The sequence below is a fragment of the Equus caballus genome, chromosome 22 (genome assembly GCF_041296265.1).
Source record: "Equus caballus isolate H_3958 breed thoroughbred chromosome 22, TB-T2T, whole genome shotgun sequence".
Classification (NCBI taxonomy): domain Eukaryota; kingdom Metazoa; phylum Chordata; class Mammalia; order Perissodactyla; family Equidae; genus Equus; species Equus caballus.
The window spans coordinates 41,221,236-41,244,586 of NC_091705.1; the positions used below are offsets into that span (position 1 = coordinate 41,221,236).

Genomic DNA, 23,351 nt, shown 5'->3' on the forward strand with positions numbered 1-23,351 from the left:
GGATTTCCTGAAGAGGAGGTTTTGTGACAATGAACTCCCTTAATTTTTGTTTATCTGGGAAAGTTTTTATTTCTCCATCGTATTTGAAGGATATTTTCGCTGGGTAGAGAATTCTCGGCTGTAGGTTTTTGTCCTTCAGATTTTTGAATATATCATTCCACTCTCTTCTAGCCTGTAAAGTTTCTGCTGAGAAATCTGCTGATAGCCTGATGGGGGTTCCTTTGTAGGTTAGTTTCTTTTGCCTGGCTGTCCTTAATATTTTCTCCTTGTCGTTGACTTTTGCTACCTTCACTACTATATGCCGTGGAGTTGGTCTTCTTGCATTGATAAAGTTTGGAGATCTATTGGCTTCTGTCACCTGAAGATCCATCTCCCTCACCAGATTTGGGAAGTTCTCAGCCATTATTTCTTTGAATAGGTTTTCTGCCCCTTTCTCCTTCTCTTCTCCCTCTGGTATACCTATAATCCTTACGTTGCATCTCCTAATTGTGTCTGATAATTCTCGGAGAGTTTCTTCATTTCTTTTAAGTCTTGCTTCTCTCTCCTCCTCTGCCTGCAACAATTCTATATTGCCATCTTCCAAATTGCTAATTCTTTCCTCCATATTATCGGCCCTACTGTTCAGAGCATCTAGATTTTTCTTAATCTCCTCTATTGTGTTCTTCATTTCCAATATTTCTGTTTGGTTCTTCTTTATCGTATCAAACTCTTTTGTGACATAGCTCCTGAACTCGTTGAGTTGTCGGTCAGAATTCTCTCTTAACTCAGTGAGTATTTTAATGATGGCTGTTTTGAAGTCATCATCATTTAGGTTATATATCTCATTTTCTTTGGGATTGTTTTCTGTGTATTTGTTACTTTCTTTCTGTTCTGGAGATTTAATGTATTTTTTCATATTGCTTGATGATGTTGATTTGTGCCTCCGCATGGAGATAGAGTTTAGTTGCTCCTTTCACTTGTTTCAGCTGCTGCGGTGGCGGGAGCAGCTGTTTATACTTCACCAACCAGGAACCCTGTCCGTAGTTGCTAACTGGGCCTGGGCCCCTCTTCGTAGCCACAGTGGCCCTTTGGATTCCCTCCTCTGCCGTGGGGGCCGTCACAGGGGGCTTCAGGCTGCAGGTGCCTACTGTTGTTGCCCACCTAGATGCACTCTCTCCTTGGGGTCTGCAACGGTGTTATGGGCTTTTCCAGCGGCCAGGGGTGGGATCACTTATATTTGTCGCTCCGTTGCTGTTGGCACCCACCAAATCTCACTTGTCCTCTATGGGTCGCAGGAGAGCTATTGGCATCTTCTACAGTCTGTGGTTAGTACACCTAGCTATGCTGCTTTTGCCCTGGGGTCTTCCAGCCTTGTGGCTGGCGGCTGGGTGCCTTCTACTGGTGCTGTGCAGAGGCTTTCCCTAAGGCTTCTGTGAGCCTGTAGGGTTTCCCCCTAGGCTACTAAGCTGGGTCTCTGGAACTCTCTCCAGCCCCAGTCCTCTCCGAGATCTCCGGCAATCCCTAGCCTCACCGGGTGGGCAACGGCAGCTGGGAGTCGCCCCGCCCTCTGGGATTCTCTCCGGGCCTCTCCCGGAGCCGGGAATGCTCAGCGTGGCCCCTCTGCTAACGGGACACAGAGAGTTTTGTCTGCTGCCCGGGCGGAGCTCCAGCGCTTCCCCTCCAGGTCACCGTACCGGCCTTTGAAAGTTCCCCCAGCCCCGGTCCTCTCCGAGATCTCCGGCAATCCCTAGTCCCACGGGGCGGGCAACGGCAGCTGGGGGTCGCCCCGCCCTCTGGGCTTCTGTCCGGGCCTCTGCCGGGAGCCCTGAATGCTGGGCGTGGCCCCTCTGCTAATGGCAGACAGAGAGTTTTGTCTGCTGCCTGGCGGAGCTCCGGCGCTTCCCCTCCGGGTCGCCGAACCGGCCTTTGAAAGTTCCCCCGCCCCGGTCCTCTCCGAGATCTCCGGCAATCCCTAGTCCCACGGGGCGGGCAACGGCAGCTGGGAGACCTCCGTGCCCTCCGTGTTTCTCTCTGGGACCCTCCGGGCGCCCCGAGCACCAGACTGGGTCTCCCCGCCAATGGCGGGGAGAGACTCTCCCCGCGGGCTCAGGTGTGCAACTCCAAAGTTTCCCTCTGCGTTTAGGAGTAATTGCGGGGGGTTTAAGTAGGGTTCTGGTCACCTGTTTCCACCGTCGCTCCTCTGTTGTGTTCTCGCTCCTGCCCTAGATGTGTGTGGATCCTCTGGGGGCGTCCGTTGGAAGAAAGCCGCTTGCGGGTACTAGGCTGCCCGCCGGGGTCGGAGAGTTTTCACCTATTTCCACATCCTCCCGGAGGAAAGTCCGTCCGCCTTCCGATGTATAGTCGCATGGGTGTCTCAGACGTCCTGAGATGCTGTCTGGATATCCTTTGTCAAGCGATAAGTGTCCAAATAATTGTAGACTCGAAGGGCGAGAGACAAAGAGGACTACTCACGGCGCCATCTTGGATCTTCTCTCTATCTTTCAGTATTTTGAATATGTCATTCCAATCTCTCCTAGCCTGTAAGGTTTCTGCTGAGAAATCCACTGCAAGCCTGACAGAGGTTGCTTTGTAAATTATTTTCTTCTGCCTTGCCGCCCTTAATATTTTTTCTTTGTCATTGACTTTTGCCAGTTTTAGTATTATGTGCCTCAGAAAAGGTCTTTTTGCATTGGTGTAATTAGGAGTTATATTGGCTTCATGTACTTGTAATTCCAGGCCCTTCCCCAGGTTTTGGAAGTTCTCAGGTATTATCTCTTTGAACAAGCTCTCTGCTCCTTTCTCCCTCTGGAATACCTAGAATCCTTATGTTGCATTTCCTAATTGAGTTGGATATTTCTTGAAGAATTTCTTCATTTTTACAAAAACTTTAGTTCTCTCTCCTCCTTCACCTGAAGCATTACTATATTCTATCCTCTAAATCACTAATTCTGTCCTCTATAATGTCAGCTCTATTGTTTTAAGGATTCTAGATTATTTTTTATCTCATTAATTTTGTTCTTCATATCTGGAATTTCTGTTTGTCTTTTTTTAGTGTTTTAATCTCTTTGGTGAAGTATTCCTTCTGCTCATTAATTCTATCCCTGAGCTCACTGAACTGTCTTTCTGATTTTTCTTGTAGCTTGTTGAGTTTCTTTATGACAGCAATTTTGAATTCTCTGTCATTTTGATTGTAAATTTCTGTGACTTCAGGATTGGTTTCTAGAGACTTATAATTTTCCTTCTTCTCTGAAGTGTTACTGTAGTTGTTCATAGTGTTTGATGAACTGATCCTTTACCAGTGCATTGGTGGTAGTATCAGGTCTCAGATTCCATCTGCCATTGCTAGGAAGAAGCGGGAGCTGTCTTTCTGATCCTGCTCCAGCTGCTGGAAGTTGTGTGGTTACAGCTGCTCTGCATTTGCACAGGCTGGCCATGGCTCAGTAGGCTGCTCTCATGGCAGCGGGGCCTCTGTGCCTCTGGGCTCAGTGGGTGGATTGTGCAGGCACTGGCCAGCACTGTCCTCACTGGTGGTTTGGGTGAGCCATTGTGCTTGGTAGGTGTGGCATCTTCATGGGGGCTGAGCCATGGCCACTTGGTGGGGAGCATTCCCCATGGTGGGGCTGCCAGGGCATGGTGAGTGTTCCTACAGGCTGGTATACCCCTCTGAAGGCATTTGCGCATGTGTGCTGGGCAGTCCCTGCCTTCTTTTACAATTGCAGCAGCTGCTGTGCTTGGTGAGTGGGGCTCCTTTGCAGGGGCTGGGTCATGGCCACTCAGTGAGGAGTGTTCCCACTGGTGGGGCTGCTGGGGCATGGTTGGCACTCTCGCAGGCTAGGTTACCCCTCCAAATACATTTGGGCACACACTGGGCTGCCCCCACCACCTTCTACAGTCATAGTGGTTGCTGTGCTTGGTAGGCAAAGCTCTTTTGTGAGACCTGAGCTGTGGCCACTCAGTGGGGAGTGTTCCCACTTGTGCACTACTGGGATGCAGTGGGTGCTCCTGTAGGCCAGGCTGCCCCTTGGATAATGTTCGCATGTAGGCTGGGCTGCCCCCACGTCCTCTTACAGTCTCACTGGTCACTGTGTGAGGATCCATGACCTGGCTTGCTGCTGCTGGGAAGGGAGAGTGGTGTGCTTACCTAGTTCCACTGCTTTCTGGAGATCCAGTCCATTTACCTTCAGCTATATAGCTGCTTGGGTCTCTCAGGCATCCTATTGTGCTGTGTGGGTATCCTCTGTGGTTTGATGAATGTCTGTTTAGTTGTAATTTAGAGCAAGAGAGACAAAAGAGAACAGCTCACACTGCCACGTTGCTGATGTCACTCCAGGAAATATTCTTTTAATATTCTAAAACTGTTATCTGATTCAGCAAAAAAGGAGTTTACATCATCAATGAATGGGTGAAATTCCAATGTACATTTCTGTATTTTCACTTTCATTTTACCCTTTCCGTTAAACAGAAGTATTAACCAATAGTCATGTCTCAATCACACTTATTTATCAGTTGCAACCATAGGTAGCAATGGATACAAAGACTAGGAAAAGAAAATCAATGAAAGCATTATGTGAGAATCAATTAACTCTGTGGAATTTATAATATTTCATTATTATAAATTGTGTGCAACTTATCCATTGTACCAGTAAAATTTATAACAAACTTCTATGTGTATATATGTATCCATTTTTTCTCCCTGGAGAGCCAGTTGTTAGATACATACCAGCACACTATGCCTGCTTCCATTCCTTTGACCAATCCATCTTTCCACCCAGACCTCACTCTCCTTCCTTTATATTCCCAGTGGGGCTGTCCTTCCAGGAGCCAGAGGGGAGCCCTTTGCTTTAGTCTATACGGTTCAGCCCTCTACACATCGTGGAGAAGGGTGGAGGGGATCTGGAAGGGCAAACAGAAGATATCTGACATAACTAAGCTATGTTTTATTATTAGTGGATTTCAGCTGTGCATGGAAGCCACTCAATCCTTCAATCACCCTCGGCTACACACTATTCCCAAATACATGCAAAACATGCTGTAACAAGAAGAAAGTTGTGAAATACATTTATTTTTGGTGATTGTCCACATGAATAACAAGGATGCATCAACAGAGGCACTGTCCATATATTAAAACATGAGAGAAAATAATAATAACTACAAACACCACCTTAGGCTTGGGTTTCTTGGTACATTTGTGATGATGTCCTAGTTATCTATTGTTGTGTAATAAACCACCATGAAAATTAATGGCTCGAAACAACAGCTTTGATTTTGTGCACAGTTCTGCAATTTGGATAGGGCTCTATGGGGAAGGCTTGACGCTGCTCCATGTGGTCTTTGTTGGGGTGGCCTGACTGAGGACTGGAGGACCCACATCCAAGATGGCTGGTTCCCGTGGCTGGTGAACTAGTGCTGGCAATCAGTGCAGAGTCCAGTTGCGTTTGAGGGCTGGAGACTTTGGCTCCTCTCCATGTGGGCCTCTTCGTGTTGCCTGGACTTCCTTACAGCATGGTGGCTGCATTGCCAGGGCAAATGTTCCAAGCCGAGTGGAAGCTACATTGCCTTTATGAGCTGGCCTCAGAAGTCGCATAGCATTACTTGTGCTGTACTCTACTAGTTGAGGCGCTCAAAAAGGCCCAGCCAGGTGTAAGTACAATAGTATCTCCTGGCCCACATGCTCTTCCTGAACTTGCCACTCCCCCATGAAGGTGTGACATACATAGTTCACGCAGATTTTGCCAATTTTCTCCATAATGTCTTTTATTGTAGAATAAAATCTAAGATCGTGTGTTCCTTTCTCTAGGATCAAACATAAGGTTGATGTCTTGGTAGGCTCAATTCCCTCACTGTACTTGAAAAATGGATCAAAGGGCAGGCAACTCTTAGTTATATTTACCAACTCACATAGAACCTATTTTGAAATGGCCTTGTCTGTTCTTGGTTGAGAGCTGCTCCGAAGAGGTATTAACTCCCCAGCATCTCCAGCCCAACCCGTGGGAGGATCTAATAGGCTCTGGAAGCCTCAGAAACCCTCTTGCAAGGAGTCCCAAGTGCTAGTAATTGGAATCAGTGATGTGAGCCGCCTGGACACCGTGCCCGCCTAAGGATATAGATGGAACAGCTTCAGCTTCTGCTACACTTTCCCTTCTTAGGATTTGGAGCCAGGTTTAAGGTAATGAAGGAAACATTTTCAAAATTAGATATATGTCGTTTAAGAAAATACAATCAATTCAGAGTCTTTCTTTCTTTTTTTAAATGAAATGAACAGGTAAAGACGCTTCTATGGCTAAGCCATCCCAGCTTCCAGTGGGCAGGGCTAGGAAGATAATTTCATTATGGCTAACTAGTAGTGGAAAGAGTGAGGCTGACTCCAATCGCTGGAGGGAAGGAGTAAATTAAATGCTGATGACATTGACCAGGCAGCAAACTACGTTCATTGATTATTTTAATTTTCTCTCTTCTGCACTCAGTTAAATACCCATAGCACTGGATTTCAAGGTAACTAAAAGGTTGTTTAGCACATTTTTAAAAGAGTCACGGATAAGCAGAACAAAAAGATCCCTATCAAGCCAAAGAAAGAAGAACTGAGCTGAAGCGTGTCCCACACATGTGGGTGTACACAAGTGAATATTTACTTCTGCATAGGTGTGTGTGTTCATCAGAAGGAGTACATGTGTGTTCCAGCAGAAGGAAAAAAAGGAAGAAAAATGAACAGCAGAACATTTCAATAAAAAGGGAGAAATAGCCCAACCTAGCTGATTCTAGCCTTGTCTGAAGTTTTAAAACAATATCGTTATGTAGTTGGAGAAAATGAAAACTTTAGGAGAGAAGGATAAACTGAAAGGGAGAAAGTTTATTTCTGTAGATCTAGCCTCTTCAATTTCCACTGACTTTATCTTAAAAAAAAGCTCAAGGGGCTGGCCCAGTGGCCGAGTGGTTAAGTTCGCGCGCTCCGCTGCAGGCGGCCCAGTGTTTCGTTGGTTCGAATCCTGGGCGCGGACATGGCACTGCTCATCAAACCACGCTGAGGCAGCGTCCCACATGCCACAACTAGAAGAACCCACCACGAAGCATACACAACTATGTACCGGGGGGCTTTGGGGAGAAAAAGGAAAAAAATAAAAAAAAAAATCTTTAAAAAAAAGCTCAAGCTGTTTGGAAATTTAGATCAGAAACAAAACAAAATCGTTGGAAGATATTTTCAAAATGACTGGTTGTTGAGTTTTCACAGCAATTATGATAAGTCAGAAATAATAAGCAAAGTTAAAAGTTAATAAGGAAATGGTTTGGGTTGTAGTGAAGGGTCTTTTCAAGAGAAAATAAGTCTAACCAGAATATCACCTAAATATCTTTTTCCGTTTGCACCGTCTAATAATATGCAGGGGTTAATTTGTTGAAGGACTATTTTCACTATAATGTGAAAAGTAGTTATTGAAATACAAAAGCTTACGCTTCCTGAAGCACAGTGAAGAAGAATTAGTTGGACCATTGTTCTGGTCCCTGAACTTTAAGAAGTTGGGGAAATGTCTAAATGAACCTCTGACACTGAAGGATTCATATTAGAAAAACGTTAATGCTAAGAGTTCTGGTGAAAAGTGATAATGTACTTGTACCAGCATTAAGCACTTCCAGTCCTCTGTGAGATGTGCACACAAATTCTGAGAGGTCATCCCACTTCTCTTTCAGCATCCATTTCTTAAGTTCTCAGAACACTTTGGCAAAGTGGAGACAGCAAGTTTTAAAATAAGAAGCATTTCCCCATCCCCACAAGGAAGACAAGCCTTGCTTGAGTTTCCCTTAAGTTCACCAGACTTAGGGCTGCTAAGTCTCAAAATTTCACGTTGCCTTTGACTCGAGTGTGTCCTGCGCAGGAAGAAGTGACTGGAATGAGAAATGCTGGAGAAACTGCATGAGCGCCAGCACGTGCTGATGAACTTGGGATCGTAACCGGGGAAGGGGCTGGCGCAGGTGCTGTTTTCCATCTGTCCCAAAGTTCACAGAACCTTGCTAAATAAAATGCAGACTGCTCTGCTCTAACCACGCCTGGATCATTTGGACCCAGCACCAGCATTTATTGAGTACGTACCACGTGTCAGGCTTGACGTGAATGTTATATTGTTGCCAGGGATTCCCTGATTTGTAAATTATCATTATTTTATACACTATTAGAACAAAAACAGTGTACTAACTTGGGTTGTCATGTAAGTTCTTTAATCACACACACACACCCCTCCTACCAACCAACATCGTTATAATTTCACTTAAAAATCTTTTTACCATCGCAAAAAAGTAGGAAAAACACCTCATTTAAAAAGCCATTCTGAAAAAACAAAACCCTGGCAAGGATGCAGGGGGGAAAAGCCATTCTGCAGATGTACGTCACTAATACAAGATGTAAACAATAGGGAAACTGTATACATGGGCGGAGAGGCAGGCAAGAATTCCCTGTACCTTCCAATCAATCTTTCTGGAAACCTAAAACTGGCCTTGAAAAATAAAGCCTATTAATTAAAAAAAATTCGGTAAAATGGTGCAGCTGCTATGTAAAAACAGTTTGGCACACCCTCAAAAGGTTGAAAATAGAATTACCACATAACCCAGCCTAGGTATATGCACAAAAAAATTGAAAACAGGTATTCAAATACATACTTGTATGCAAATGTTTCTAGTAGCATTATTCACAATAACCAAAAGGTGGGAAAACACCCAAATGTCTATTGACAGATGAATAGATAACAAAATGTGTGATAGACATATAACAGAATATTATTCAGCCGTAAAAAACAGTGAAGTTCCGACACGTGCTACAGTATGGTTGAACCTTGAAAATATCATGCTAAGTGAAAGAAGCTAGCCACAAAGAGTCACATAATGTATGATTTCATTTATATGAAATTCCCAGAATAGGCAAATCTGTAAAGATAAAAAAATAGATTAGTGGTTCCTGGGGACTGGGAGAGGAGGGGATGGGGGGTGACTTGCTAATGGGTATGGGGCTTACTTTGAGGATAATGAAAACGTTTTGGAATTATAGAGGTGATGGTCGCACAATTTTGTGAATGTACTAAATGCCTCTAAATTGTGCACTTTAAAATGGCTAATTTTGTGTTACGTGAATTTTACCTCAGGAAAAAAATAGAGAAGTGTCCTACAAAACAGCTGACCTAGTCCTTAATATCGTCAAGGTCATCAAAACAAGGAAAGTCAGAGAAACTGTCACAGCCAAGAAGATCCTAAGGAGACATTATGATTACTGTCATGTGCTGTCCTAGATGGGATCTTGGAACACAAAGAGGACATTAGGTAAAAAAACAAGGAAATCTGAATTAAGTATAGACTTCAGTTTATCATAACGTATCAATATTGTTCATTAATTATAACAAATGTAACATACTAATGGAAGATGTTAAAAAGAGGGAAACTGGATGCAGGGAATATGGGAATTCTCTGTAATAGCTTTTCAGTTTTTCTGTAACTCTAGGGGTGGCCACGTGTGCTCTTTGCATCTGCCCCTCCCCCCTTTTCCTGCCTATTACGTAGATGCACAGACACACATGGAGGAGCAGGCAAGGACAAACAGCAGGATAGCGTTGGGGGAGCAGAGGGAGCTGTCAGATCAGCCTTCAACTGCCTGTTTCCACACATCGTGTGAACATGGGAATAAGAAAACAAAAATATTAAAAAGGGCCATTCTTTTAAATTAAATAAATGTTGTTTAATTAAAAATTCACTATAATCTGTACAGTATTAGTTTCCTAGGGTTGGCATAACAAAGTACCACCAACCAAGTGGCTTAAAACACCAAAAATTTACTGTCTCACCATTGTAGAGGCCAGAAGTCTGAAATCAAGGCGGCAGGGCCGTGCTCCCTCTGAGACTCTGGACGGAATCCTTCCTTTCTTCTTCCTAGCTTCTGGTGGTGGCGGTTGATCGTTGGCTTGAAACTGCATCACTGGCATCTCTGCCTCCATCCTCACATGGTCTTCTCCTTGTGTCTCTGTCTTCAGGTGGTTTTTCCCTCTTCTTAAGACATTATCATCTTGGATTAGCGCCCACCCTAATGACCTCATCCTAACTTGATTACATCTGCAAAGACCTCATTTCTGAATAAGGTCACATTCATGGATACTGGTGGTTAGGACTTCAACACAACCTCTGGGGGCCATAGTTCAACCCCTAATACTATTTTTCTCATTCTATGGTGGACTCGTGAAAACATCTTCAGAGACCATCAGGGGCCTGTTGACTGGCATTTGGGATGAACGACATGTGTGATCTTTTTTTATCTTCACAATCTCTTGACTTAGGACCCTATTCATTCTCCCTGACCTTCTCTCCCAAATTATGAAATTAAGGCATAGGAAATTTTAGTCATTTTTTCCTAGGTTGCACTGTTAGAAAATGGTGGATCCAGAATTTAAGCCTAAACTATGTTAATAGTTTTTGCTCATTCCACTAATAACACTGTGCTTCATCAAACTGTTCCCAGTCGAGATGAGTTTTTGATGAATCAGATCAGGAAACTGCAAGATAAAGGGTTGCTGACCCAAGGCAATTTTCTGGAACATTCTTACGTTCCTCCATATTGGTTTAGTCTTTTCTTCTTTCGTTTCTCCTGCCACTGTCCTGATTGAACTGAAGGCTTGCCTCACACCCTGGTTTGCAAACCTCTCTCCCCCTCTGCCATTCCGGCTCTTGAGTCTGATTTACTGATATCTACTTGTCTAAATGATAAAATTGAGAAAGCTTTTACCAAGTAAGTTTATCACAGAAATGTAACTATTACGTGTATTGTGCAAAATGGTTCTTTTTGTAATAAATCCAGGCAAATACATTGGAGTCATTAATTTGAATACTAAGTACAAGGTACTGTTTAAAAATCCACAAGATGAATAACAAATCGTAATTCTGGCGAGGCAAAGGCATTCTTCAAAGCCATCGCTTTTATAATCCATTGAAGAGGCTATGATCGTAGCTCGCTGATGGCTGATTTAGGGTCTAGCACACGTGTCATTACCTTTCCGGGGGATGTATTTCATGCATCCTCACATTACAAACAGTTCCTGACTCTGAAATAGATTCAGTTATGAAAGTTCATCTGAAGTATATTCTTCGGAAATCAGAATGTTTAGCACATCCATATGAAGGGCCTTCTATGCGCCTACTCTGTGTTTGGCTCTGGAGATAAAGCAGTAAAAAAGCAGATAGGGTCCTTGCTTTCAGAGAGTTTAAATTTGAGGAATGTGGTCGACTGCATTATTGCTTTCAGTATTTTACCCTTCCCTCCATCCCTGCCCTTGGCCAGGCGATTCATCAGTTCCTCCAGGCTGAATGTACTTTCCTTTGATTGGCTATGAAGTTGGTCATGTGACTTGCTTTCGGCCAATGGGATGTTACCAGATGCTGCAACCTACAATTTGAAAAGCTGGGCTTCTCTCTGCCATGGCTGTAAGGAGCACTTCCTTGGGGTAGCTGCTGCCCCTTCACCCTTCACCCTTCACCCTGGAATTCACACGTACCTCTCCCTGTAGCTGCTCCAAGGACCTGTAGCATGATTACAGCCACCCCTGTCAGCCATCAGAGGCTGGAGAAAATATATCCTTCTTGTTCAAAGTCACTGAGTTTTGAGGTTGCACAGCATTTTTATGGCAATAGTTAAATGATAGAGGTGGAGGGAACTCCCACACTACATAATGGTCCCCAAATATCTCTGTAATTATGGTGGCACTATGTGGGACACGGAGAAGCAGATTTGATGAGTGTCTTGCTCATTTTCGCTCAGCAGTCAGCATTCCAGGACATGCCCCAGACTTCTCCTCCTGAGAGCCTTCTCATGCAATTGGCCCGCTAGAAATGGTGGGGCGTTCATGCCCCTAAAACGGCTCCCAGCCAGTGACGGACATGTGTTGGAGGATAAATACACAGCTGCCTTGCTCCTGCAGCAGTGAAGGGGATACCTCGGAGGCACATGTTCTACCCTGCCTCTTCATTCCCCGGCAGCACTTGCCCCATTACCAACGCTTCCTGGGAGTACATCCCAAATAAGTTACTCGCACTTACATCTTTGTCTTAGGGCTTGCTTTTGGGAGAACCCAACCCAAGACAGCCACCACATTAGATAGTGGTTGTATATTTCCATCGCAAGTGACAGAAACTCCAACTTAAACTGGCTCAAGCAGAAAAAGAATTTATCGACTCATGTAATTGAACAGTCCAGGCTAATAGCTCTAGCTTCCGCACAAGTGAATCTATTTCTTTAAACGACGTTACCAGCGCTTGATTTCTCTTTCCATCTCTCTGCTCTGCTTTCCTCTGTGTTGACTTTTTTTCTCAGGCAGGTGAGCTTTCTAATAGTCTACATGGTCCCAGGTTTAAGTCTAGGGGAAAAGAGAGCATCTCCCTCCAGATAACGCCGGCGAAGTCCTAAGACTAGATCTGATTGGCTCTGACTAGGTCATGTGTCCACGTTTGAACCAATCACTGTGCCCAGAGAGCTTTGTATGGCTAAACACGGATCCCATGGCCACCAGGGGAGCTGATGGTCCTGTCAGCTGCATCCAGTCATGGGGAGTGAAAGTGGATGGTGTGGTTCTTCAAGGAGATCTCCTGTTCCTTTATTTTACCAGTAGAAAGGAGATCAGTGCTGTACAGATTCACACCCACACCTTCTGACTCTAAAAGTGCTATCTGCCAAAAAAAAATCTCCTATTTCCCGTTAATTGCAAGAGAAATGTGTGTCATGAATGTCTCACTATTATTGGGGATGCTGAGATACAGAAAAGGAGCAAAGTTCCTAAGAACCATAAAATAACTGTTTTACAATACATTAATCATCTCATATTAAGTTTTTGATTCTGTTTTCCAATAGGATTACGGGAGATGAACAGGAAAGCACATGATACAAGTTTCAAAGGATAGAAAATATCATTGAAGAGGACAATGTTTACTTGCTGAGGGACTGGAGAGCTGGGAGGGGCTGGAGTGGAGACACTTACAGGAAAGTGATTTGGTTGTTTTGCTTGAGCTTTCATAGAACAGAAAACTTTAGGAGGTTAAATGGTCACATTTCATTTCTATCCTTAAGACAATAGTGTACCACTTACTATGACTTTATTTGCACATTGCAGAAAACTGAAACGTAATAGCTTAAGGTAGGGGTCAGCACAGTGTTTCTGTAAAGGGACGAAGAGTAAATATTTTAGGCTTCATGGGCCAGGAGGCAAAATAGAGGATATTATGTGGGTACTTATGTGACAAGAGAGAAAACAAATTTCCACAAAGTTTTTATTGATGAAATTGAAAGTACAATAATAACTGAATTCAAGATTTTGTAATACAGGTCTACTAAAGATGACAATCGAATTCTTGTTTTGGGGAGGGTAATGGTTCCCTTAATTGGGACTCCAAGTTAGTGTTCACTATCATCAAATTGATCGCCAATGTTCATTTGTAAAAACCATTCTCAGCTCTCGCAGTCTGCGCACAAACATGCAGCCGCTGGCTTTTGACCCACAGGCTGAAGATGCTGACCTCTGGCTTAAACAAACAGGGCACCTATTGGCTCACATAGTTAAAAAAGTTTGGCAGGCTTCATTCAAGCCGAGCTAGTTCAGAACTCCAGCTTCACTTCTTTGAGATTATCTTCATTCGGCCCTCCTACCTGGGTTGGCTTTATCCTGAGCCTGGATGCCTTCAAGGCTGCCCTTAGAAACTGGAACTGCCTGTTTCCTTATTCATACCCAGTAAGGGAGAGAGCCACTCCCTTCTCAGAGCCGCTGAGCAAATGTCCTGAGCTTCACTCTGATAGGAGCAAACCTGAGCCAATCATGTGACAAGGGAGTGGGACCAATCAGAGAACAGCCCTGGATTCAAATCTCATAGCTGCTCCACAGTGAGAGGGACATGGGGGGAGGGGAGAGGATGGAGCAACAGCAACATCCCTCACAAATAAACTCTGAAGAACTAGACAGAAAATGGGGAGCAGATGGGAAATTTTTACAAAGTGAATATATTGAAACCTTATCTCTATGTTTCTATGTGTTTGAGAGGTCTTGCTAATCTGGAATATCTGTATTATTATGCTGAATTTTCTCAGAATGAACAGTAGGAATTATGAAAAAGTAGTTATAGCAGTATTTGACAGAGGCCCTGTCCTCAGCACCTCTAGTCTGGCCACTTGAATTGACTTCTCATTAACAAACCTTGACAAACACTCTCCTGAGGGATTCTGTCCTGCACCCTCTAGCTCTCAGCCAATATCTGTATTACTTCTTTCCTCTTCAAAAAGGATCCCTGAGAAGATGCATTCAGCATCCTTCACAGAATAGTTGAGTCCTGGATCGTTTTAATTTTTGGGGGGTATAAGCAATGTTCCCTTTTATCCATGCCCATCCTAGGACTTCTGATGGAGTAGGAGGCTCACAGAAGAGGTTTGGTGTCTACGATCTCTTTGAGCAGTTATCAGATTCACAGACCACAAGTCCACGTGTGGACCAAAACTTCTCTTAGGCTAAATAGGTAATATGTTTGCCCCTTATACATGACTGTTTTAAAAGTAGGTAGAGGCCTTTTTGAGTCATAAAATACAAATTCATTTAACAAAAGTATCCCTAGTTTTAGATTAGCTTTTTATTATTATATATTTTCTCACTCAGCAGTTGTTTAAAAACAAAACCATTGTTTTGTGGAGGTCTGTTAATATTTTTTATATTAAAAAGGAGTTCTCATATGATAAAAATCTTGGGGAACACTCTGCTAGGTACTGGGGACTGTGGAAATGACAAGATGAATGTGTCAGAGCCTCAGTTCTTAGGAAGCTCATAGCGTAGCAGGGATAAAGGAATGTATTAGACAGGACTCTTGGTTGCAAGCGACAGGAATTCAGTTCAAACTGACTGAAGGGAAGACAAGGAATGCACTGGGTTATGTGAACAAAAAGTTCAAAAATAAGCACTTATTTAGCTCATCCACGCATGTCTAGATCCAGAGTCTGAACTGTATCATCAAGATTTAGTTTCTCTCCGTTTCCTGATTTTGCTTTGCTCTGTGTTGGATCCACTTTCACATGACCCCTTCCCACCCGACACAAACGAATACTGTCCAGGCTTGCGTTATGGAAGCTCCAAACACCTCCTAATTCTAGTGGGAGGAGACAGTCACCTTTCCCATAGTTCCTTTGCATGAACTCTTATTGGTTCAGTTTTTCATGTGAACCAATTGGTATGACAAAAGGGATGGAAGATACTGATAGGACAGATTTGGGACATAGGAATCTATGCATCTGGGAAGAGGTTAGCACCAATCAAACAATATAGACTGATGATGGAGACTATAGGATCTTCAAGGGGGAAATGAGGGTGCTATTATGAGAAGAAGGGGGAATAAATGCTGGAAAAGCAAAAAGAACTGACTCTCACTTGAAACGAATCAGTCAACACCCCAAAGGAAGAAAATAATGAATGGTATAAGAGAGACTCATTTGTTCATTCAACGTTTTCTTTAATAGATATTTACTGAAATTTTTTATTTTATCAGAAACTACTTATTGCCAATACGTTTCATTCCTTCTTCCTAATAGAGTCATTGACTTTGTTCAACTATCCACTCCTTTAAGTGGCCATGTGTTTGAGAGAAGACTGTTCCATTTCCACACCCAGGGCCAGGTCTTGATTGGCTAAGCCTCTCACGGTAGTCACATTCCTTTTGCTATGCGTCTGTGTAAGGCATAAGCATAAGAAACATTTTGGGCAATGAAATATGAAGTGAAGTTTCTCGGAAGCTTCCAGAAAAGCTGTTCTTGCTCTTAAAAAGAAATGTAACTAGGAGATATCTTAAAACCCCAAAGGAAGGTAACCTGTAGATCCTCACATATAAGAAATGTTGAAATAACATGGCTTCTTGGATGCTGCTGTTGAGGAAATGAATGACTCCAGAAGTGACCCGACCTCTAGCTTTCTAGTTGTGTGAGAAAATTGCTTTCCTTGTTTCAAGTTACAGTGAGGTTTTATGTTCCTTGCAGTGAATGTGCCTCCTGTATGCTGTGGCCCCAGGCCAGGCATTCAGGATAAGAAACGAATAGGGTTTATGCCCTCTGTTCATTTGAGGCTTACAGCCTTCTGGGGCAGCAGCTGATATTTTTCCCAGTTTATTCCACTTCTTCTCCACGAAGTTAGTCAAAGTACCTAAGGGGATGGATCAAGAAAAGCATGAGGGCAAACAGCGTATGTTGTACCCAGAGTGTTCTCTCCCTAATCAAATGCAAGGGTCCTGCCGAAAGAACCAACAGTCCTTGGAGAAAATACTACTTCTTTTCTGGAAACAAAATTTAAAGTGCATGGCCCTCCACTGGTGGGTCAGGACTGCCATCTTCACCAACAAAGGCAAACATATACTTCTCTATTCCTACTTTTAAAGCCCCAGTTATGGGCACGATGAGTATCTGTGGAACCCCACCAGCACCAACAAATACAAAGCACTTAGCTCATGCAAACTTGTCTCTTTATTTTCAATATCACTTACAATGTAAGCTTTTTACAAAATCAAATCCTTTCTCACCGATGATGTGATTTTCTCTGAAAAGGCTTTGAAGTATCCAGCCGTTATCACTTCTGTACACAAACATTAGCAGAAGCCCTGCCAGGCAGGAGGACAAAAATAATTGTTCAGCCTTCATTTTAATTTAACCTTTTGCAAATTCCTACTTTAAAAAAGTTCCCCTTGACTTACTGGCATCATATTGAGATAATTTATGAGGCAGTCCATTCTTGTTAAGACAGCGAATCTCCATGAATCTTTTCTCCCATGAAAGACTGTCCTGGACCCTTCACCCCTTTTTAATTTAGGCATCTTGCTCTCTTTCTTCACCATTTGCATGGGTCCCTTTGTCACCTTAACACTCTTGTCTAATGGTTTCTGTACAATTAAGGCATTATGGAGGTGAACGTTAATATGTCTCGGAAAATTTACGGAGGCCATATATCTTGATGTTGCACAAGGATGTGCCAGAAATTGGCTAGGAATGCAGGTGCACTGCTCTTTCAGCTGATATGAGAAATGGAGTTCATTATCTGTCATGTTGGTAGTGGGACTAAGCAGAGACCATTGTTGGGAAGACGTGAAAAGAGAAAGGGTAGCCAGCATGGTGTAAATCAGGAGAGAAATACAGGTTTGAGCTATTTTAGCATCAGGTTTGGTAGAAGAGTGGTTAAAAGTATGGGAGTTGTATTCAAATTGTCCTATTTTTAGATTCTCACTTATTTACTAGCCATTTGATTTTGCACTATAACCTCTCTAATCTTCAGTTTCTTCATTTGTAAAATGGAGGTACATTTAGAACACAACCCTAAGTCCTTTGTATGGCCTTCCAGGTTCTGCTTGGTCTGGGCCCTCCCTGGGTCTCAGCCCCATCCCGCGCTGCTCACTATGATTCCGCCATTTTGGCTCCTTTCAGATGCTCCAATGTAACAGCTGCTTCTCACCTCAGGGCCTTTGGCCATGCTGCTGCTTCCTCTTCCATGAAATACTTTTCCCCCGGATGCTCACATGGAAGGCTGCTTCTCTTTCTTCCTGGACTAGGTTAAATTTTACCCTTCACAGTAGGTAGGTCTTGATTTTAGCATAGGTTCCCGAAAGGCAGATTTGAGTAATTTATCTGGCAGATGATCCCAGGGATCAAAGGAATAGAGAAAGGAGGTGAGTCAATTAAAGGTGGCAGAATCATAAATTTACCACTGTAGGCAACTGGGACTCGATTCCGCTGGCCAGTCTCTGGGAGACTGCATAGACCTCCTCAGAGTTTTCCTAGTAACGGGACAGGAAGCCGGGATGGTGATCCTCCAACTCTTGCTCTTCATTGGCTGAAGGTCGCTTCTGGAAGTGTTAATTGTCTGGCACATCCAGCCTCTGCTCCCTTGGGCTCAACATGACACTACATGAGAGAAAGCCCCACAACAGGGAACCTCAGGCACTAGAGGTGGGAAGCCCTTAGTGTGTCAGGGAACTGCCCACCGGGCTGCAGGTGGCATCATGGGTGGGCCAAGGGAATACGGGTTGGGTGCTGACTGGCCCCTACAGCCCCCCATATTTCTCAATTCCTTCATCCTGTCTGCTATGGACAGAATGTTTGTGTCCCCTCAAAGTTCAGATGTTGAAGGCTTTAGCGCCAAAGTGATGTTTGGAGCTGGGGCCTTAGGAAGGTGATTAGGTTTAGGTGAGACCCTGAGGGTGGAGCCCTTATGATAAGATTAGTGCCTTTATAAGAAGAGGCCAGAGCCCTCTCTTTCCACCATGTGTGGATACGGCAAAAAGATGGCCACCTGCCCTGCAAGAGGAAGAGAACTCTCGCCAGAACCCGACCTTGGTGGCACCCTGACCTTGGACTCCAGCCTCCAGAACTGCGAGAAATAACTGTCTGTTGTTGAAGCCCCCAGGCTATGGTATTTTGTTACAGCAGCCCGAACTAAGATGCTGGCCATAGCTTTAAATGCACTTATCATAATCGGTAATCAGACCCTTATTTGTTCGTATGTTTGTTAAATTAGTCTGCTGTGGGGTCCAAGAGCACAGGGGCTATGTTTGCTTGTTCTTGAATGTTTCTTTAGTGCTCAGAACAAAAGAGTAATATTCAAGGTATTTAAACACCAGTATAGCAGGGGTGTCGATCATTTGAAAGTCTGCCCATTTGTGTTAGAGTAAATTTCCAGCAGTGGAATGGCTATGCCTAAGACGTGGGCACTTAAAAGAGAGCTGGCCTTTCTAGTAAAAATTTTTAAGATGCTTCATAAACCCAAACAGGACAGGTTCAAAGTGTAGTCATGGGGGCAAATTAAATCCTGAGGATTTCAAACATGAGTACCTTGGTAATGAACACGAAAGATCTTGTTTTTTTTTTTTTAAGCAGGATTAACAAGATGATTTTGAATATTTAAAAATGAGTGTGCATGTATATGTGTGGTGTGTGTGTGTTTTGGGTTCCACTAAAAGCTCACTTAAAACCCACTTGAGAGCTTTTTCATTTGTTTTACAAGTATTCAGCACAGCAGGATAAAACTTCAACTTTTGGCAAGCCTCTACCCTCTCAAGCCAGGGTTGATGACTAAAAAATGGAAAGAGGAGAACTTCTCTTTGACAAATGGTACACCTACATTGGGAATATGCAGACACCTTGCTCCCTAAAAGGTTAACTAGAGACAATAATTGCTTTCTCCAGAGATCGCCCAACTGACATGGTGCTGTCTTGATTTCATTGCTGTTTGATGATGCACATTTCTTGCCACTTATAAATGAAACAAATGAGGTTAGATGGCAAAGATTATGAAAGGAATTAGCAATAATGAGCCTGGTAACAAAAAACATTATGATGTAAAATTGAGTTGACCTTACTTTCATAATTATTCACCTTAATTGTTTTTTGTAGTGTAATTTGAATGAAATTAAATAATACTAACATTCCCTCTGCCACTGACTAGGAATTTCATGTAAAGATTAATAATTTCAGAACTAAAGATTCACCTGCCATCTTTCTAGAGGTCACTGTTGCTATTCCAGAAAGCTACACGTCCTCAACACAACCACAGGCCACCTATGTCAAGACCGTAATTTACTCCTCAAATACCTTGGGTCTTGTGACATACCTGTGGCACTGGAATCGGGACATCTGCTTCCAAACTTCATGGGATTCCCTGCTCTCCTGATCCTGCTCCTCATAAACTTTTCCCAATTTGTCTTCTAGAATGTTGGTCTCTGTGAACCACCCATGGTCAACACTTGTGTGTAAAGGAACCAGACGTTTTCAGTTAAATGGGTGGACATAATTTGAATCTGAAATTTAAAATTTTCTCAGAGCACTCCTTTAGGGCATCCCACACATAAAAGTGGGTAAATATAGCACTTTTTACCTTTTCATAATCTTGGACAATAGTAATACTAAGAAATTTTAAACATTTGCCATCTCCCAGGTACTGAGTTGGGTCATTCCCATGCATTATGTCACTTAGTCTTTTCTATAACCTTATGATGTAGGTACAATTGTCATCTCTGTTTTGCAGATAAGGAAAATGAGATTTATTTATCTTTTCTTTACATATATATTTATTATTATTTTATTGTGATTTATCAGGTGGAAATTTAATCAACATTTTTCTTCTTTTAAATTTTTATTTATTTTATATGTTTTTTGTTGCAGTAACATTGGTTTATAGCGTTATATAAATTTCAGGTGTAAGTCATTATATGTCAATTTCTGTGTAGATTACATCATATTCACCACCCAAAGACTAATTACAATCCATCACCACACACACGTGCCTAATCACCCCTTTCACCCCCTTCCCCCCACCCCCTTCCCCTCTGGTAACCTCCAATCCGATCTCTGTCTCTATGTGATTGTTTGTTGTTGTTTTTACATTCTGTGTATGAGTGAGATCACGTGGTATTTGACTTTCTCCCTCTGACTTATTTCGCTTAGCCTAATACCCTCAAGGTCCATCCATGTTGTCACAAATGGCCTGATTTCGTCATTTCTTATGGCTGAGTAGTATTCCATTGTGTATCTATACCACATCTTCTTTATCCATTCGTCCCTTGATGGCCACCTAGGTTGCTTCCAAGTCTTGGCGAATGTGAATAATGCTGTAATGAACATAGGGGTGCATGTATCTTTACACATTCGTGTTTTCATGTTCTCTGGATAAATACCCAGCAGTGGAATAGCTGGATCGTATGGTAGTTCTATTCTCAATTTTTTGAGGAATCTCCATACTGTTTTCCATAGTGGCTGCATCAGTTTACACTCCCACCAGCAGTGTACGAGTGTTCCCTTCTCTCCACATCCTCTCCAACACTTGTTATTTTCTGTCTTGTTAATTACAGCCATTCTGACAGGAGTGAGGTGATACCTCATTGTAGTTTTGATTTGCATTTCCCTGATAATAGTGTTGAACATCTTTTCATGTGCCTGTTGGCCGTCTGTTTATCTTCTTTGAAAAAATGTCTCTTCAGATCTTTTGCCCATTTTTTAACTGGGTTGTTAGTTTTTTTGTTGTTGAGATGTATGAGTTCTTTATATATTGGATGTTGACTCCTTATCAGATATATGGCTTGCAAATATCTTGTCCCAGTTGTTAGGTTGTCTTTTCGTTTTGTTGATGGTTTCCTTTGCTGTGCGGAAGGTTTTTAGTTTGATGTAGTCCCATTTGTTTATTTTTTCTATTGTTTCCCTTGCCCCATCAGACATGGTACTTGAAAATATGCTGCTAAGACCGATGTCAAAGAGCGTACTGCCTATGTTTTCTTCTAGAGGTTTCATGGTTTCAGGTCTTACATTCAAGTCTGATCTATTTTGAGTTCATTTGTGTGTATGGTCTAAGATAACGGTCTCCTCTCATTCTTTTGCATGTGGCTGCCCAGTTTTCCCAACACCAGAAAGTGAGATTTAAAAGGTTAAATAAGTTGCCAAGATCCAAGCAGAGCTGAGCCAGGGTTGGAACCCTTGAGTCCAACCCATGGGCTCTTGGCCAGTAGGGTAGAAGCAGAGAGAGCCAATCGGCAGACATCGTGGTTTTGGGGTTCAGTAGCTTGTGGTCCATCTCTGCTCTCCCACTTACTCTCAGCAGGTAACTGCCTTCTCCCAGCTCGAGTTGACACTTATGAAATCTGATTAACACCTGACTACTGAGTTACAATGAATATTAAGTGGAGAACACAGTGAAGTGCCTTGAACATTGATGAATTATGGGGATACTCAATAAATGGTCACTTTTCCCCAGGATGTGCGGGCATTTCCCCCTGAGTTCTGGAAAGCACTTAGCACGATGCCTGGTCCGCTGAAACCAATCATTATATTGTTAACTAATATTTGTTGAGCGTCTACCGCATGCTGGGCTCCATGCTTTGCAGGAGGTGTCTCTCTAACACTTACAGCTGTCTTAGGACATCGATACTATTTTTGTCCCCATTTAGAGAGAGTGGCTGAGTGGCTTCCATCTGGGAAGCAGTGGAGCTGGGACTGAGGCTCAGAGTCCAAGCTCTGAGTCAGTCTCATATTGTGTCAGCTGTAGTTTGCTGGGCATGTCTCCTTCTCATCACCCTGAAGTGATCTCTCTCCCTCTTTTGAACTCCAGTGGCCTTTGCTGTCTGTCTAAATCAGCAGGCAGCAAATCATACCCTCGAGTACATTATGGCCTCCCCTGCTTTTGGGAAGTGTGAAAATCACTATTGCCTGTGTTCATTTGTTGTCGGTCACTCAGTCACTCAACAAACATCATTGTATGTCTATTATATTCCAGGCAATGTGGGAGTTTCTAGGGGTACAGAGGAGAACAGGAGGGACACGGTGTCCATTAGGAGAGCCAGAAATCATGGGGACCAAACCCCTGCTTGGAGGACCCTCTTCTGGAAAAGAACATTAAATTACATACACAAAATTAAACTAAGGACCTCAGAAGGGGCCTGGACAAGCAATGGGTCCTGAAACTTAGACTATTAGCTTAGTGGTAAATGCACTACTGGTACCTATTGTTGTGGATTTTAGAATTCTAGATTCTGGTATAATCCAGATATAATAGGGAGGCCTTAGGCCCTGATCACCATCAATCCATCAAATCAAAACAAAATAGAACAGAAATATGACTGCAGACGTCAAGGAATTATGAAAATCTTTACGTCACATTTCCTTGGAGGGGCTAATCTAACAGCTGAATTTACTCAGTGTGCCATACACAGGTTCCTAAAAGGCCCTTTTCCCCAAAAAGTCCTAATGAGTGAAAGTGCCATTCTCTCTCACTCGCAGTCCCCCACACCCCTCACCTCCCTCCCATCCTTGTCTAACATTCTCCAAACCCCAGAAACCCTCCTGCCCACCACGGGCAGACGCCGCCCAAGAGCAGGTTGTTTTCTATTCTGAGGGCTTCCATGGAAAGACCTAGAACTCACCACACAGACACACACACGTCTGGTGAATTCAATTCTCCACTTAGTAACCCGTATTTAAAATCTCACGCTTGTTACATATCATTTCCCAAACTAAAGCGTAAGGCATTTGATAGCAGGGACTAATTTATACTTTTCAATTTCCAGCACAATTAAGACTCCCCCACACACGAAATATTTGGAAATCGAGGTAGTAATTTTAAAATAAAAATTATAATGAAGAACAGTAGGCGATTCTATTTAAAAAAAAATTAGTGACAAGGCTCAAAGTTCCATACTTGGTTTAGTCATTAAATTCAGGGGAAAAGTCCAGAAATCACGGGAGTGGAAGTGCAGTGAAATGAGATTTGAAAGGAAACAGCAGATGCAGGCAGGATATAGTCATGTTAACCTAAATCATTTGGAAGGTTGGACTAGAGCAGTAATTCTCAACTCAAGGGACACGTGGCCAT

The 23,351-nt window shown here is 43.0% G+C and overlaps 1 long non-coding RNA gene across 1 annotated transcript in view; it reads left to right on the plus strand.

Moving 5' to 3' along the window:
- Positions 1 to 23,351, plus strand: part of LOC111769917 (uncharacterized) — a 66,656-nt gene that overhangs the window by 35,475 nt on the left and 7,830 nt on the right. Inside the window, exons 6-8 of the long non-coding RNA XR_011430839.1 lie at positions 5,920 to 6,145; positions 7,845 to 8,051; positions 9,102 to 9,276. This is a non-coding gene — a long non-coding RNA (uncharacterized lncRNA). The remainder of the gene's footprint in view (positions 1 to 5,919; positions 6,146 to 7,844; positions 8,052 to 9,101; positions 9,277 to 23,351) is intronic.